Source organism: Aotus nancymaae, unplaced genomic scaffold, assembly GCF_030222135.1.
Source record: "Aotus nancymaae isolate 86718 unplaced genomic scaffold, 86718_ANA_hifiasm-v0.15.2.pri h1tg000032l_0, whole genome shotgun sequence".
In the NCBI taxonomy this organism is placed as follows: Eukaryota; Metazoa; Chordata; class Mammalia; order Primates; family Aotidae; genus Aotus; species Aotus nancymaae.
The window spans coordinates 14004654-14022114 of record NW_026988445.1 but is presented as its reverse complement, the minus strand read 5'-3'; the positions used below and the strand labels follow the sequence as shown (position 1 = coordinate 14022114).

The 17461-nt window shown below is 43.5% G+C and overlaps 1 protein-coding gene, 1 long non-coding RNA gene and 1 pseudogene across 2 annotated transcripts in view; 1 reads left to right on the top strand and 2 right to left on the bottom strand.

Moving 5' to 3' along the window:
• COQ8A (coenzyme Q8A) overlaps window positions 1-167 on the bottom strand; it is a 38671-nt gene extending 38504 nt beyond the window's left edge. Inside the window, exon 1 of the mRNA XM_064383574.1 lies at window positions 79-167. The gene's annotated coding sequence lies outside the window, so the exon portion shown is untranslated. The remainder of the gene's footprint in view (window positions 1-78) is intronic.
• Window positions 168-969: 802 nt separating this feature from the next.
• LOC105722332 (uncharacterized) lies at window positions 970-15576 on the bottom strand. The gene is made up of 3 exons (XR_001108548.2): window positions 15358-15576; window positions 12386-12599; window positions 970-1079 (listed from the first exon to the last, which is right to left on the bottom strand). It is a non-coding gene; the product is annotated as an uncharacterized LOC105722332 (long non-coding RNA).
• LOC105722331 (NADH dehydrogenase [ubiquinone] 1 alpha subcomplex assembly factor 4-like) lies at window positions 13141-13667 on the top strand (annotated as a pseudogene).
• Window positions 15577-17461: the final 1885 nt, after the last annotated feature.

The following is a 17461-nucleotide window of genomic DNA, read 5'->3' as shown; positions in this document are numbered from 1 at the left end:
AAGTGGGTGTTGAGCCCAGCTCTGGCCGCAGCCAGACGGCGCCCCGGCACGCGGCGGGCCGGCGGGTGGCAGCCTTACCCAGCTGCAGGAAGCTGGGATCCACGGTCACCTTCTAGCCGCCTTTGCGCGACTGCAGCTGCGCTGACACCCACCACGCTCTCCGGATCTATTTACCAACTGGCTGGCGCCCGGGGAGGCCCAGCGCCCAAGCCCCGCCCCGCAGGGCGCTCCCATTGGCGGCGCCGCGGTCCGCCTGCCGGATGCCGCTCGGCACGTGGGAGCGTGCTCGGCCCGTGCTCCCGGTCTGTAGCCAATCGCTACTGAGGGCGGAGCAAGAGAAGCCAGTGGGAGGCTGTCTTAGCCGACAGGTCCCCTCCCTTTCTCCTGTTCCCTACCTCCCAGCTACCTTTCCCGCTAGTTAGCAAATCCTGGCAGGAGGCCTGGCTTTGGAGTTGGATGCCTGGCTTTGGAGTTGGTGGCCTGCGCGCAAGCGCCCTAAGACCGGGCGCCTTTTATACTGTGAAGCGGTGTGCGCGGCCGAAAAGGCTACCCGTGTGCCTGTTGCCTCCATACTGGTGCTTGCTGGGCCTCCGCGCGGGCCTGGAAGGGCAGGCTGTGGACCAAGCAGACGCGTCTGCGGGGCGTGGAGGGTGCTGCTGCTTTAAGGACCGGGCGAGGGCTGCTCTTTGCTCCACTCTATGTAGCAAGAGCCCCTTTCCCAGTGTCCACAAAAAGCACTCTGAGGAGGGGAAGCGCGGCGAGCAAGGCCGATCGCACTTCTGCCTCCGGCGTCCGGGCCCTTCGGGCTAATGATGCTTGTTTTGTGTGGCGCCATCCTCAAAACAGGAAGCCTCTGCCACCTGCGCCCCGAGGATAGAAAGACAGGGCCCTCACCTGAGTCGCTGTCCGCCTGCCGGTCTCGTCGGCCTGCAGGTGCCCGCAGTCGCTGACCGCCGGGGTTTTCGGGGGCGTTCAGCCAACACGGGACGGAGCTCGGGTCCAGCCGTCAGCGGCCCCGCGGAGCAGCCCTGGGAGGCACCGCCACCACCAGCACGCAGATTTGCCCCGTCACTCCCTCCCTAACGAGAAAAGGAACGTATGAGCCAAGGTCGGCCCGACAGTTTCCACTCAAGTGACCCCTAAACACTGGTCTGCAGCTATGTTAGTCGTTCTTGTGGAAAAGTGAGAAAAATTTATGGGTTTTTCATAAAATGAAATATTCAAGCCAAAGGATTGTTCCTTATTCCTGAGCCTCCCCCCTCCCATGCCAACTTTTTTTTTTTTTTGGTATTGTGAAAGGAAAATTCACTATGCCAAAAGGAAAAAATTAAGCTGAAACCTGAGTCATGCAAGCAATGTTCCTAAGCAGGTAGCTACAGATTAAAGTATCTCCATTTTATGTTCACCTTATCTTGTGTAAAGTGCCGATTTACTGAGCGCTGGACAAATACGTAATTGGCTGTTTCCCTACCTGCTCCTTTTATCACAACATGTGGATTCAGTAATGTGACCACACCTTCCATCTTTCCCCTCCATACTGCTTTTCTCCTTTAAATATTGAAGCCCTCAAAATCATCTTTGGAGAAAGGCACAGACCCGTCTCCTGGGCGCGAGTCCTTCACCTTCGCAACATAAATTTCTAAACTGATACAGATACTTTTTGGTTCACAGTATTGACATTTAACTTTATTGAAAGTCGTTTGTTTTATATTATCACTTGGAAAAATATAAAGTTAGCTGTTCTAGGTTGATGCCTAAAATTAGGGCTGCTTTATTATAATGAAATCCAGAAGTGAACCTGACTTAACAGTTCCCCATTGACCACTTGGGGCTTGGCTTCCCAGAGGTCTGCCTGAGTCCCCAAGAACAGAATTCCAAGTGTGTGTGATGTGGGTGAACACAGCTCTGTGTCAGGCTCCATTCTTCCTAGGGGTAGGGGAGGGCTTTCTTCCAAGGAGAAGGGAGACTGTGCCTCGTGGCGGCTGTGGCTGGGCACTGGTCAGCTGGTGGGTGCTCCTCTCTGCACAGACATTGACATGCCCTCCCCCATCTTCACCACATTAAATACAAAGTCCATTTTAAAGGAGAATTAAGGAGTTATTTTGACTCAAGTTTCAAGTAACTGCCGCAAAACAGTTCACAACTTGCCTTGATTAGGTCAGCTGGCTCCCTTTTCCCACTCAGGAGAAACAGACCAAGCCTCAGGGCCTTTCACGGATGGCCGTTGCTTCCTCCCTGGTGACTGTTCCCTTATACTGCCTGCTTCCTCCAAGCCTTCCCAGCCTAGTAACCCACACGACAGCCCATGGAATAACAGAGTTCCTGGTTCATTCCTTCCTGTGTCTTACAAACTACACCATCAGATTTCAGCTGGATGAGAATGTGATTGTCATCAACTCCTGCTTCTGATAAGTGGGGAGAGGATGTGGTGCTTTAGTTTCACAAACATGGGGCGGGAACTGGCCGCTTCCATGCTAGCTCACTCCCCCTCCACCAGCAATTATAGGCACCCACCACCACATCTGGCTAATTTTTGTATTTGTTTAGTAGAGATGGGGTTTCTCTCCAGCTTCTCTCCAAAAGTACCTTGAAGACAAGCATAACCCACCACCACAAACATTAGTTTTTCTTCAAGGACTGCCAGTCTGGTTTACTAGGGAAATGACCTCCCGCTAGTCTATGTAAAGACAGGATCTTCCTCAAATTAATACAACTTTGACCTTACTCCCTAGGAAATAATGATCTCAGCTTTATTATGTGAAAGACACATTTCTTTCTTTCCTGACCTGGCTTTTAGTGCAAAGATTTTCCCTGCAAATTATTTTTCAGTTGTGATAATGGGATTGTAGTTAGGTTTTTTAAGAGTCCTTATGTTTTAGAGATACACATTATCAGATGAAATAATATTATATATGGGATTATCTTCAAAATATTACAGGACTAGGGAAGTGAACAGGCCATGGATTTCTTTATATTACATGCCTATGTGACATAGGTGAATTTCTACCCTGGCTTACCTTTAGGACAGGATGCTTGTGGTCAGAAGGTGCCCCTCATGACCAAACACTGGTGATACCCAAGATGGCAGCTCACTTGACCTCTGAAGAAATTCTAACTTCATTATAATTTTCATGCTAAATGACACTCCCACCAGTACCATTGCAGCTGATAATCATCACAATGACCAGAAGAAACCATAAAAGGACAAAAAAAAAAAAAAAGGAAGGCAGCACTCTATTGAGTAGTTCTCTACCCATTCCCAAAAAAGACATGAATATTTATCCCCTAGCTTTTTTTTCTTGAGATGGAGTCTCACTCTGTCACCTGGCTGGAGTACAGTGGCATAATCTCAGCTCACTACAAGCTCTGACTCCCTGGTTCAAGCAATTCTCCTACCTCAGCCTCCTGAGTAGCTGGGATTACAGGCAGATGCCACCATGCCCTGCTAATTTTTGTATTTTTAGTACAGATGGGGTTTCACCATGTTGGCCAGGATGGTCTTGATCTCCTGACCTCATGATCCACCTGCCTCAGCCTCCCAAATTGCTGGGTTTACAGGGATTAGCCACTGCGCCCAGCCCTCCCCTAGCTTTTAATGCCCAATCCCTTCATTAAAGCAGCCCTATATTTATGACTCCCTGACTTTCACAAGCTGAAAAGTTAAGTCGTGAACCAAGCTCCTGCTTCTCAATTCTGTGGCCATCCAATAAAGCCTGCACTGCTTACACTCTCTTTTGTTTTTGCAAATTGGCTTTGGGACACCAAAGAGGGAAAGACTCCATTTTGGGGGGGACCAGCTTCATTAGTAACAAGTTGATAATAGTGGAAGAACGATGAGTCTATTGGAGTTCATTATATTATTGTCTATATATGTTTTCAATTCTCCATAATAAAATGTTTTTTTTAAAAAAAAGGGTATCTGCAAAAAAGGCCCAGCCTGAAGATAACACTAATAATGTGGGCAGGGTGAACAAGAAGAGAACAGTGAATAACAGTCATTACTATTCTTCTTTGTCAACCTCACTACAAGGCAAGGGCAAGGACAGATCTAACTGTAGCTGAGAAGAAGACAGCCTTTCAAATTTTGAATAAAATTCAAAATTATCAGGAAAACATTTGAAACATAGATTTCATTCATGGGGTACCTCGCTCTGATTGTCTGGTGTACCTGAAAGTATTAGTTAATGATCATATACTGCCATCTTAGTTGACATTTTTTAAAAAATGTATGTGTGAGTACAGTATTATGTAATATATACACTCTCTTTCTCCTTCTGGGACTCCCATTATAAGTATGTTTGTATGGTTGATGGAACTCACAGATTTCTGAGGCTGTGAAAAAAATATTTCATTTTTTTCCTTCATTCTTTTTTTTCTTTTCCTCAAACTGGATAATCTCACTTGACCCATTTTCAGTTTTGCTTATTCTTTCTCCAGCCTGCTCAAATGTGCTATTGAGCCCCACTCGATTTTTCATTTCAGTTATTGTATTTTTAACTCCAGAACATGTTTGATGATCTTGAAAATAATTTCTGCGTTTTTATTGATATTCCCTATTTTGTAAGAAGACATCATTCTCATACTTTTATTTTTTTCTTTAGACATGGTTTCATTTATTTCTTTGAATATATTTAAAGTAGCTGACTTAAAGTCTTTGTCTAATAAGTCCGGTGGCTGAGACATTATCTATGTTCCTACTGATTACATTTTTCCCCTATGCATGGGCCATACTTTCTTGTATCTTTGCATGTGTCATACTTTTTGTTGAAAACTGGACATTTTAAATAATACATGTAGCACCTCTGGCAATCAGATTCTCCTCTCTTCCCAGGGTTTGTAGTTACTGCTCCTTGTAATCATTGTTGTTCTTTGTTTAGTGACTTTCCTAAACTAATTTGTAAAGTCATCGTGATGTTACTGCCCCATAGATAATATGTAGATGAAATTCTCACATTTTGCACACCCAAAATCCACTAGTTTACTTTAATAATTTCATCTTTTATTTATAAATGACACATCAAATATAGTCTTTATTTATAATACTTAGAAAATCATTTCATATACTGGTTGCAATAGTTTCACATTAACACTAGATTATAAAGTGGAACCACTGAATATTCTATATGAGAAGTTGATTTATCACAGTCTTCAGATCTAGAGAAAAAGTCCTGAGGCATATTTGTAGAATAATAATTTTCATGTTCTACATTACCTAGCTGTGTTCAACGGCAAGATTCTTTTTGATTCCTTGACTATTTGGAGTATTAATTAAACATGGTTAAGAATAAAAACAGGCCAGGCACAGTGGCTCACACCTATAATTCCAGCACTTTGGGAGGCCAAGGCGGATGGATCACCTGAGGTCAGGAGTTCAAGACCAGCCTGGCCAACATGGCGAAACCCTGTCTCTACTAAAAATACAAACAAAAAATGAGCCGGGTATGGTGGTGCAAGCTGTAATCCCAGCTACTCTGGAGGCTGAGGCAGGAGAATCACGTGAACCCAGGAGGCAGAGGTTGCAGTGAGCTAAGATCGTACCACTGCACTCTAGCCTAGGCAACAGAGTGAGAGAGTCTGTCTCAAAAAAAAAAAAAAAAAAAAAAAAAAAAAAAAAAAATATATATATATATATATATATATATATATATACACATACACACACACACACACACACACACAAGCACAAGAAGAAATGTTTTCAAGCAGAAAGATGCCAAAGCAACCGAGTCACAGCCTGGACACCTGCTTTCCACGGCTGTCTGGTGTGTCCACTCTACACCCCAGGGGCTCTCGGAGAGTTTTGTCATAATGGGAAAACAAGTGCTTAAAAATTCTTTTATGGGCTAGGTACTGTGGCTCATGCGTGTAATCCCAGCACTTGGGATGCCGAAGCAGGTGGATGACCTGAGGTCAGGAATTTTAGACTGACCTGACTAAAATGGTGAAACTCCATCTCTACTAAAAATATAAAAGTAGACAGGTCTAGTGGTGCATGCCTGTAATCTCAGCTACTTCAACTACTTGGGAGGCTGAGGAAGGAGAATATCTTGAACCTCAGAGTTGGAGAATGCAGTGAGCCAAGATCGTGCCGTTGCACTCCAACCTGGTCAATAAAAGTGAAACTCCATCTCAAAAAAAATTATGCATAAACATAAAAAAGTAGGAGTCAAAATAGATTCCACTATTGCTTTGTTTAATTTTATTTTTTGAGACAGGGTCTCACTGTCACCCAGGCTAGAGGGCAGTGACACAGTCATGGCTCACTGAAGCCTGAACCTCCTGGGCTTGAGCAATCCTCCCGTCGCAGCCTACTGAATAGCTGGGACTACAGACAAGCACTACCATGCCCATTATTTAATTTTTAATTTTTTTTTTTTTTTTTGTCAAGACAGAGTCTCACTATGTTGCCCTGGCAGGTCTTGAACACCAGGGTTCAAATGATCTGCCTGCATCTGCCTCCCAAAGTATAGGCATGAGCCACCAGGCCCAGCCCACTATTGCTTTAAATACACAAATTTCCCATTGTATCTTTACAAACCAATATTTGGGAAATGTTTATGATCGCTGGACTCCTCCTTCCTCTACAACTTTTTTCTATTTTTAAAAACTCTTGTCCATTTTAATTAATTGATTTCAATCTTTCATTGGGTAATAATACATTCACTTGAATATTTAAAAATCTATTTCGAAAAGATTTTGCAGTGAAAAGTCTTCCCTAATTCCATCGCTTTTCCACCCACTTCCCAAACCTCCTGCCCACAATGCCCTTGCCCTCCCACATAAACATCTCCTCTGTTACTAAGTTTCTTATCTCTTTTTAGTTTCTTTATACATAAACAAGAAAATAGAAACCTATACTCATATTTTATACAAATGGCCTCACTGAGCACACGGTTCTGCTTTTTTCATGTAACAGTATAACTTGCAGCTCTTTCCAGATCAGTACATGGAGAGCATCCTCATTCTTTTTCTCGGTATTATGTTATATGGATGAACCATAATTTAATCAGTCTCCTGTCCTGCAGACTGTTTCTATTATTTTGCTATCACAAACAGTGCTGCAGTGAATAATCCTGTCTGTTTTCAAAATGTGATTGATTTGGACCTAAGCGAGGCTGGATCAGAATGCTGAGAGTGGTGCCAGTGCAGAGCCCAAAGTGCTCTTGCTGTGCTCAGAGACCTGACACGCATGACTCACTGGCTCCATGATTAGTCACATCCCTCACCCCTCAAACACTCAATGGTGAAAACCCAGTACAAACAGATCATTTCTGGAGCCCCAGGAATGCACCATTGCAGGCCACAATCTGAGGAAGTCGCTAGATGCAGGAAAATCCAACCCAGTCCTGCTAAAAGAATGACTTAGTTCAACTCTGTTGAACTAAGGCAAGACTAATTACTGTAATTAGCTGACTGTACAATTAGAAGTGATTAAGTACATTACAGAAGAGGCTCAGCTCCCCACAACTGGAAAAATCCCAGCTCAGTCCATTAACGTCTGCGGCTTTTCTGTTTTCATAGCTGATGCTTGCAGTACATGTCTACCTTCTAAATAAGGCATTATTTTTCCTTTCAACACACTGTAGCATATGGACATTAGCCAAGTATATCATAATCATTGGTTTAATTTTTCTATGCTTAAACTGAGATATAATTTATATATGGTAAAATTCACAGATCTAAGGTCTACGGTTGATAAATTTTTGCAAATGAAAATATCCTGTAACACCTTCATCAAAATATAGACCAATTTGGCCAGGCTCAGTGGCTCATGCCTGTAATCCCAGCACTTTGGGTGGCCAAGGCAGGTGGATCACCTGAGGTCGAGAATTCGAGACCAACCTGACCAACATGGAGAAACCCTGTCTCTACTAAAAATACAAAAATTGACTGGGTGTGGTGGTGCATACCTGTAATCCTAGCTACTCAGGAGGCTCAGGCAGGAGAATCTCTTGAACCCCGGAGGTGGAGGCTGTGGTGAGCTGAGATCACGCCATTGCACTCCAGCCAAGGCAACAAGAGCGAGACTCTGTCTCAACAAAAAAAAAAAATTAAAAATTAAAAATATAGAATAATTTTATCCCTCCAAAAAGTTCCTTCATGTCTCTTTCCAGTCACTGCTCCCTAGCTCCCTCTCCCCAGGCAACTATTCTAGGTTGATTCCATTAAGGGAAAATAACTGGTTAGACAACATAAATTAGGAAGTAACCATTGAATTGAAAAAAAGCATATAGGCCCAGCGCTGTGGCTCACACCAGTAATCCAACACTTTGGGAGGCTGAGGTGGGCAGATCACCTGAGGTCAGAGGTTCAAGACCAGCCTGGCCAACATGGCGAAACCCCATCTCTACTAAAAATACCAAAAAAATCAGCCAGGTGTGGTGGTGCACGCCTGTAGTCCCAGCTACTCAGGAGGATGAGGCAGGAGAATCACTTGAGTCCAAGATGTGGAGGTTGAAGTGAGCTAAGATCGCATCACAGCACTGCAGCCTGGGTGACAGAGTGAGTGAGATTGAGTCTAAAAAAAAAAAAAAAAAAAAAAAATATATATATATATATATATATTTCATTCTCCTGTTCTTAAATGTTCTAGTGTGGGGGAAAGCCATCCTAGTTGCTGAATATGTGTTTGACTTTGTTCTCCCTCAGATAAGTCACTGGATACTTGTTTTTAATTCACATAAGTTTTAGAGTAACTTCCATATTTGGGCCCCTAGTTTATAAACTAGAGAAGCAGCAAACAGGCAAGAAGCTGCAAACCATGAGCCAAGCCTAATTCTGACAAATTGTTGCCCACTTCCTTGTGAGTATACAGAAGCAGGGTGAAGAGAGTGCAATTGTGAAAGGGAATTTAGAAACGAGAGTCACCACGTGTCCAAAACAGATAGCGAGGCTTAGTTCAGAGCCTGCTGTGGGCAGGAAATGCCATCAAGGCAGGGTCTAAGTGGCTGCAAGTAAAAGAATTTCAACTTTGAGGTGAGAACGGACCAAGGACCAGATTTTGCCAATGAACAAGAAGGTTAAATGTTAATATGAACTTTTGTGAGTTTTTTTTTTTTTTTTTTTTGAGATGGAGTTTCACTCTTGTTGCCCAGGCTGGAGTGCAATGGCGCAACCTCAGCTCACTGCAACCTTCACCTCCCGGGTTCAAGCGATTCTCCTGCCTCAGCCTCCTGAGTAGCTGGGATTACAGACATGCACCAACATGCCTAGCTAACTTTGTATTTTCAGTAGAGATGAGGTTTTTCCATGTTGGTCAGCAGGCTGGTCTCAAACTCTTGACCTCGTGATCTGCCTGCCTCAGCCTCCCAGAGTGCTGGGATTACAGGCGTGAGCCACTGCACTTGGCCAATATGAACTTTTTTTTCTTTTTTGAGACAGAGTCTTGTTCTGTTGCCCAGGCTGGAGTGAGACAGAGTCTTGTTCTGTTGCCCAGGCTGGAGTGCACTGGCGTGATCTCGGCTCACTACAACTTCTACCGCCAGGGGTTCAAGTGATTCTCCTGCCTCCACCACCCCACTGTGTCTCTACTAAAAATACAAAAATTAGCTGGGCATGATGATGAACTTTTAATAAAAGAGCACAGGAGGGCCTAGCTCCCTTGGATGAAATAAGCAATCCTGGAAGAAACTAAGAGGTGTGGACCTAAAAATCCGAGTAGAACAGAATGCCCCAGTGGTGTCTGAACTTTGGGTTTTATTTTCTTTCCTCACACCAGTGAGAGAGATGTCAGTGTCCCTGGTCATGTTAAGGTATTTCAGATAGGTGCCTCCACCCCCACGAACCCCGGGGGGTGTGTGGCAAGGGAAGGGTACACAAGGGGGAAGCCCATGGTGGGGGTTGAGGGACAATCAAGAAAAATCTCCCTGCCTTCTGGCGCAGTTGGGTCTCAGAGAAGAACAGAGGATAGGAATCCTGCATCCAGGGCTGGGTGTGGTGACTTACACCTGTAATCCCAGCACTTTGGGAGTGAGGATCACCTGAGGTCAGGAGTTCAAGACCAGCCTGGCCAACATGGTGAAAACCTATCTCTACTAAAAATACAAAAATCAGCTAAGCATGGTGGCAGGCGCCTGTAGTCCCAGTTATTCAGGGGGCTGAGGCAGGAGAATCACTTGAATCTGGGAGGCAGAGGTTACAGTGAGCTGGGACTGTACCACTGTGCTCCCTCAGAGTGAGACTCTGTCTCAAAATAAGAAGAAGAAGAAGAAGAAGTAAATAAAGGAATTCTGCATCCACATGGATATCCCAAGCTACTTCTTATCCAAAGTCCTTGGGACAGTGAGTGACTTGACAGGTGGGGAAGCTGTGAATTTAACTGAAGAGCAGAGCTCTGAGATCATGGCCCTGGACCCTGGGAAGGAACACTAATGACCAAGTTCAAAGTGACATGAGTGGGACTGTCTCCCTGAGGAGCCACAGAGACCTGGGAATGGGTGTTGGCTACTGGACTGACTAGAGACCAGTGGCCTCTGCCTGCATGTGAAAGTCAGGACTATGTAAAGCATTGGGTTGAACACAATTAAGGAGTGGGGGAGCCCCATGGAGGAGATACTGAATTTTCTACTAATCAGGTGAATGGAGGCTTGAGCCAGGTTTCTTTATGGGAGAAAATAAACACATCATCACCTTGTACCCTGACTTTGTTTATTATCCTAGTTCCTCAGGTATTATCTGAACTCTTGAGATTTCTTTGTATTGGGGAAACATTTCTTGCCTTTGCAGCAACTTCTAGAACTTGTGCTCCAACTTACCTGGGCCCTTTCTCCAATTCTCCCTTGGCTTTCTGCCTCTGGGTCTTTACTCTTAAAGCTCCCCACCTCCCATGCCCCCCTTCTCACCTGTAATCATTAAAATCCCACTCACTCGTTAAGACATAATTCCAGCGTTATTTGCTATGTGACACCTCTCTGATCACCTCAGTCAGAAACAATCTGTCTCTCTCCTTTACATTTGCCGTGTACTTTGTTTTCGCATTTACATGTGTCATTGTTACATTACACCTAATAGTGTATTGTAGTTATTTGTCAGCTTGTCTTTTTATACCTAATAGATTGTCATCTGTGTATCGTTATGTCTCTTACAGTGCCTTATACCTAGAAAGTACCCTTCAAAGCAAAAAAAAAAAAAAAGTTTAAATTGTTACCAAGGTGTGGTAGACATGGGAATGTCTATCACCCCTTCTCCTCCCCACTGTGTAGCCACCATCAATTTGAGTGGCGCTGGTCTCACCCAGCTCCAGGGGTGGTGGTGCCCTATATCAGTCTGTTCTCACGCTGCTAACCAAGACTGGGTAATTTGTAAAGGAAAGAGGTTTAATGGACTCACAGTTCCACATGGCTGTGAAGGCCTCACAATCACGGCAGAAGGCCTCCTAGGCCTCTGAGCCTGTGATGGGAGGGGCGGCCGTGAAGACCTCTGACATGACCTGGAGACATTTTCCCCTTTGTCTTGGTGATTAACATTGGGCTCCTTGTTACTTATGCAAATTTCTGCAGCTGGCTTGAATTTCTCCCCAGAAAATGGGTTTTTCTTTTCTATGGCATCGCCAGGCTGCAAATTTCCCAAACTTCATGCTCTGCTTTCTCCTCAACACTTTGCCACTTAGAAATTTCTTCTGCCAGATATACCCAAAATCATCTCTCTCAAGTTCAAAGTTCCACAGCTCTCTAGGGCAAGGACAAAATGCCACCAGCCTCTTTGCATAGCAAGAGTGACCTTTACTCTAGTTCCCAACAAGTCCCTCATCTCCATCTCAGCCTGGATGAGGCTGATAGTGATATGACCACCTCAGCCTCGATGTTATTATCCATATCACTATCAGCATTTTGGTCAAAGCTATTCAACAAATCTCTAGGAAGTTTCAAGCCCTCTAAACTGTTCCAACATCTGCCTGTTACCCAGTTCCAAAGTCACTTCCACATTTTTGGGTATCTTTACAGCAGCACCCCACTATCGGTACCAATTTACTATATTAGTCTATTCTCATGCTGCTACTAAAGACATACCTGAGATTGGGTAATTTATAAAGGCAAGAGGTTTAGCTGATTCACAGCTCCACATGGCTTGGGAGGCCTCACAATCATGGCAGAAGGTGAATGAGGAGCAAAGTCACATTTTACATGGTGGCAGGCACAGGCAAGAGAGCTTGTGCATGGGAACTCCCCTTTATAAAACCATCCGATCTCACGAGAATTATTCACTATCAAAAGAACAGCATGGGAAAGCACCCCCCCCCGCCCACCACCCCATGATTCAATTACCTCCCACCAGCTCCCTCCCATGACACGTGGGGAAGTATGGGAGCTACAACTCAAGATGAGATTTGGGTGGGGACACAGCCAAACCATACCATGTCCCCTGGTATAAGTCAATCCCAACTTACTTGATAAAGTGATAGGTTTTTGAGCCTGAGCCAACCAGCACATGGCATGCCCTCAATGACTGGTCCTAGGATGGTTCAATCAGAAGGAAGCTCAGGACTTCTATGCAATGACTGTAGGAAACAATAGCTCCTCTCTCCTTAGAAAAGTTGTTGTTGGCTGAGTTGCTCTTCACAAACATCTTGCCACCATGAATGAGCCAGACTGAAAAGGAATCTGGCCACAAAAGGGCAGAGCAGAGAGAATTAGAGAGAAATGGAACTGGAGCCCTGATTAAAACTTATTAGAAGGCTGCCCTAACATTTAACATTTCAGCCATGTGAACTAATATATCCTATTCATGGCTTCTTTACTTACAAGCAAAGGCATCCCAGTGCATTGGGAGTGCAGCATTATGGTGAGCATTGTGGGTTCATACATTGCACATGCACACGTGCACACACTTGTACACACATACACACATACACACACACACACACCTTGAATCTTACTAGAGAGGAGAAAAACACAAATCTCCAATTCCTGGGATGGTTGCAACATTGATTTTACAAAATTTCATACTGTAAGGCTTTTGGTAACAATTACCAATCCATGGAACTAAAGTCTTCGAATAATTTGTCATTGTTCTGTATTAAAAACAATTCATAAGTTTAACCTCAATTCTTAAGAGTATCTCAAACTCTGGCAAGTGGCGATTAATTATAAAAAGTTTTTTCTGACATGCGGCATGAACCTGACAGCATCATGTTACGAGGAGATGGGGGCTGTGGTGACTTGTGGGATCAGGAATTTCAACCTAGAGAACCGACCAGAATGGGAAATCAGCAAGATGAAGCCCTCTCCCATTGCAGGCGCCCCTCTACCAACAGCCTCCTGTGAGAGCAGATTATTTTCTATCCAGAAATAAAGAGAGAGATTGCCCGTAAAAGTGACAAGCTACTATCATTTCTAAAAGGTGTGTATGTTGATTCCAAAGATCCTGTGTCTTCCGTGCAGGTAAAAGCTGCGGAAACAGGTCAAGAGCCAAAGGAATTCAGATTGCTGAAAGGCCATCACTTTGATATGATAAATATTAAGAGCATTCCCAAAGGCAAAATTTCCATTGTAGAAAGATTGACACTTCTCAATAACCATAAACTTTATCCAGAAACATGGACTGCTGAGAAAATAGCACAAGAATACCATCTAGAACAGAAAGATGTGAGTTCCCTTCTTAAATATTTTGTTACTTTTGAAGTCAAAGTCTTCCCTCCTGAAGACAAGAAAGTAATACAATCAAAATGAAGAAAGTCACAAAAATGTCCTATGTGTACTCCTTACCCCTTATCCTGTATATTTTCTCATTTTTTTTATTAAATTACGTTAATTTACCAAGTGTTTAATGCTCTCATTGTGAGAGCATACTATTAATATTTATTGAGCTCCCTGACTTTTCAAGGTTGCCATAGAATGTATTTTGTTTTCTTTTAATTTGGTTTAGGCATATTTCATACGTACATGTCAGCATGACTAATCAGCACATCTGCACCTTTAAGTAAAAGAGTTAATTTGTTATTTTAGGAACATCAAACCCACTTTTAAATTGGTCATATGACCCCTTGGGAAATGTCCTGAATCCCTCATTTAAGTTTTACTTTCCAAGTTCGATGTTTAGTTGACTCTTCATATGTGATAGTGAAAGTAAAAGCTTTCCTGACCCTTAAGACTGACATTTCCTTGTTAGGGAAAGAGACTTGATAGCAAAGTAGACTAACAGTGTTTCTCAAATAAAGGCACACAGGAGAAAATAATAAATCAATAGAATCTAATTAAAATTACTACTCAAGGGAATAAAAAGTATTAAGGATTTATTTTATTTTGAATTGGCTTTAAGTATGGAATAATTATCTTTACGGTTATAAAAAGTAATTAGTGGTGTTTACAAAATGTTGGGAATTTCTGCTTTGGCAAACAAATAGAGTCCCACTGGCCTTCAGAGAGGCAGGCAGCGGTAGAAACTTTCGAAAAAGTAACATTTCTCTAAATTTAACACGGAAATAGAAAAGTTTTAAGATTAAATCAAAAAACCATGGTAAATGAAATTTGGTGATTATATATAGTTTTGGATGTTAACACTAGTTGAGAGAGGACAGAAAAAATAGCAAGTAGAAGTAGAGAACAGGATCATTGGAAGGGACCTGAGAAATCGCTGCCTCATCCATTTCAGCAAACTTACTAGTATGGCATGTACCGGTACTAGGATCTTGAGTGAGAGTGTGTGAGTTTAGCTCTGCCTAATATATTACTACTTGTGGGATCTTTGGGAGACTATATGCTCTTTGAGATTGAATTTCTTCTATAAAATGAGCATGATGCTACCTTACTTAAATTTAAGGGTTATCATGAAGATCAGTGAAATAGTAAAGGACTACAAAGGACCAAGCAAATATGAATTATTTTTTGCAGTGGAGAAACAAGCGCCTGGGGAAAATATATGACCTAAGGTTTCTGTAGTATATGACCTAAGCCAGTCCAGAATTTAGTTTTCAAATCCTAGTAATGTGTTTTTTCTGTTGTGCCAAAAAGCGGCACACATCAGAGAAGAGAAAAGGTGTGAATTATGGGTATACTGGAGTTATCAGTATGCTGAGGGAAGACAGGCATCACTACTCCCAGAGATGCCCTGGAAATGATATAAAAGATGCTGAACAATTCAACATGATGATGGAATGAGGCATGTGAAGTAATGCTGAGAACAGAAAAATGGACAAGTGGAAAATCTGTAAGCATGTCTTTGAGTGTATATTTGTTATGTGAACAAACTACCTAGTTTATTTTTAGTTCAGTACAATAATTGTTTTAAGAAAACATGAAATAACCACTCAATATAAAACACATTTTAAAACTCCTGTAAAAAAATTATTTTTCTTCAAAAAACTAATCTATTGTTTGTGACCTCTTTATTAGTATTTAAAATAATGAAATCCACTTTTACCTTAATGCGAAGTTCATATTTTCAACATTTTCCTGAGAAGGTGAAATGAGGTTCTAATACTTGGAAGGTGATACTGACTTTTCTTGACTTTTCCATGCCTTGACCTTATTTACAACTTTGTTTCAAGATTTTCCAACCTGTTTGTTTACTTGCTTCTTTGGCAACAGTCTTTTCTCTAGGGGCCTAGCTCCTTATAAGCTTGGACTAAGTCTTGTGCCTCTTTCATAACCCATGTCCTGCCCATGCTGTGCCGAGTGCAAGAGCTTACCAAGAGCTAGTGGACAGCCCATGGAAATTTCCATAGCAGCTGCTCAGCCCCAGTCCCCCCTCCCCAGCTGGGACCTGGCCTGCAAGTCTTACCAGCCCAAGGACACTGGGCCTGGCTCTGGGTCAGGCTCTAGGTCTATTTATGACTTTTTATCTCAGGCTTTGAGCTTTGGCACTCTGCACTCAGGAAACCTCCTCACGTCCTCACCAGTCAACACACAAACACACATCCTTATCTGGTCAAGAGGAGAATGGTAGGTCAGATGCACAGACTCTTTCTCCATATCTGCCCAGATGGCCCCAATGTCTCACCACCTTTAGTTCATCCTTCTGGTTTGAGGGGTAAATCTTTCATGGGAACAAAGATTTAGGCCTCCTGCCATCAGATAAAATATTTTTATGACCAATGATGAACTTATTAATGAACTTATTTCTCACATGCTTCCCCTTATTAGGAAACAACTGTCTCCAAGGTAGTAGGAACCTCACTCCCCCAATATGTACCCCTGAGCTCAGCTCTTTGACGGAATGAGTCATTGATAAAACCAACAGCCCCTGCGGGAGCTGCTCAAGAAAGACCTGAGCCCTTGAGGGCCCAGGAGCACCTGGTACCCGAGGAGGAGGGTGAGGAGCTACCCTGCTCACCACACTCTCTTCACAGGCAAGGACTGAGGACGCAAGGAATAGGAGCCAGAGAACCTGAGAACAAGAGCAGAGCGTCCCTCAGGCACACTGAGTAATCTCTCCGGTCTCAGTGTTGGAACGGGCCAAATTCCTGACCTAACTACTTAATTTCTTATTTTTGTGATAGCAATAGTAGTAGTAATATTTTACTAGTGGCCATGTTTATTACATAATTTGGATGTTAATGGGAGCCTCCCTAGATAAGATTGGTTCAAACTTCTATTCTCCATCCTTTGGAAGTCTAAATTCCTTCTCAAAAGTTTGGCAAGTTGGCCGGGCGCGGTGGCTCATGCCTATAATCCCAGCACTTTGGGAGGCCGAGGCGGGTGGATCACGAGGTCAAGAGGTTGAGACCATCCTGGTCAACATGGTGAAACCCCGTCTCTACTAAAAATACAAAAAATTAGCTGGGCATGGTGGTGCGTGCCTGTAGTCCCAGCTACTCGGGAGGCTGAGGCAGGAGAATTGCCTGAACCCAGGAGGCAGAGGTTGCGGTGAGCCGAGATTGCGCCATTGCACTCCAGCCTGGGTAACAAGAGCGAAACTCCGTCTCAAAAAAAAAAAAAAAAAAAAGTTTGGCAAGTTCTTAGGAGGCAGGCCAGGGCAGAAGGTGGGCAGAGGCTCACACGTATAGTCACTGCTGGTTCTCAGCCCCTGCATCTGGAGAATTCAGCTTGTGGACTGTCTCAGCATCTGTGTGCTGTCCCTGTCTGAGACCTTGATCATGTCTGTGGGTCCCTGTTCAGGCACCAGCTGTGGCAAGTGTCACATCGGGTCACCTCACATGGGGTCCCCCACACGGGGCACCACCTATGACCTTGTTCACATGAGGGTCACTACCTGAGATGCTGACACCACTTGTGGAGGTCTGTCCCACAGACCCTGACTCAATGACGGATGAATAAATGCACTCTCACACCTGATTCAGTGATTCAGGTGGGTTAGAGACGGTCATCGGCTGCTTACAAAGGACGATGGCAGCCAATTGACCAAGACTCCCTCTCCATCCTCACATTTATTCAGTATAAATTTCATAACAGAGGTTTTTAAGTAACATGCTTGTGGATAATTAACATGGTTAAAAGAGTGGTTTTACGAATGATAAAAGCTTTTGGTTCCAGGGCCCAGAGTAAACACTGTTAATGGGCAATTC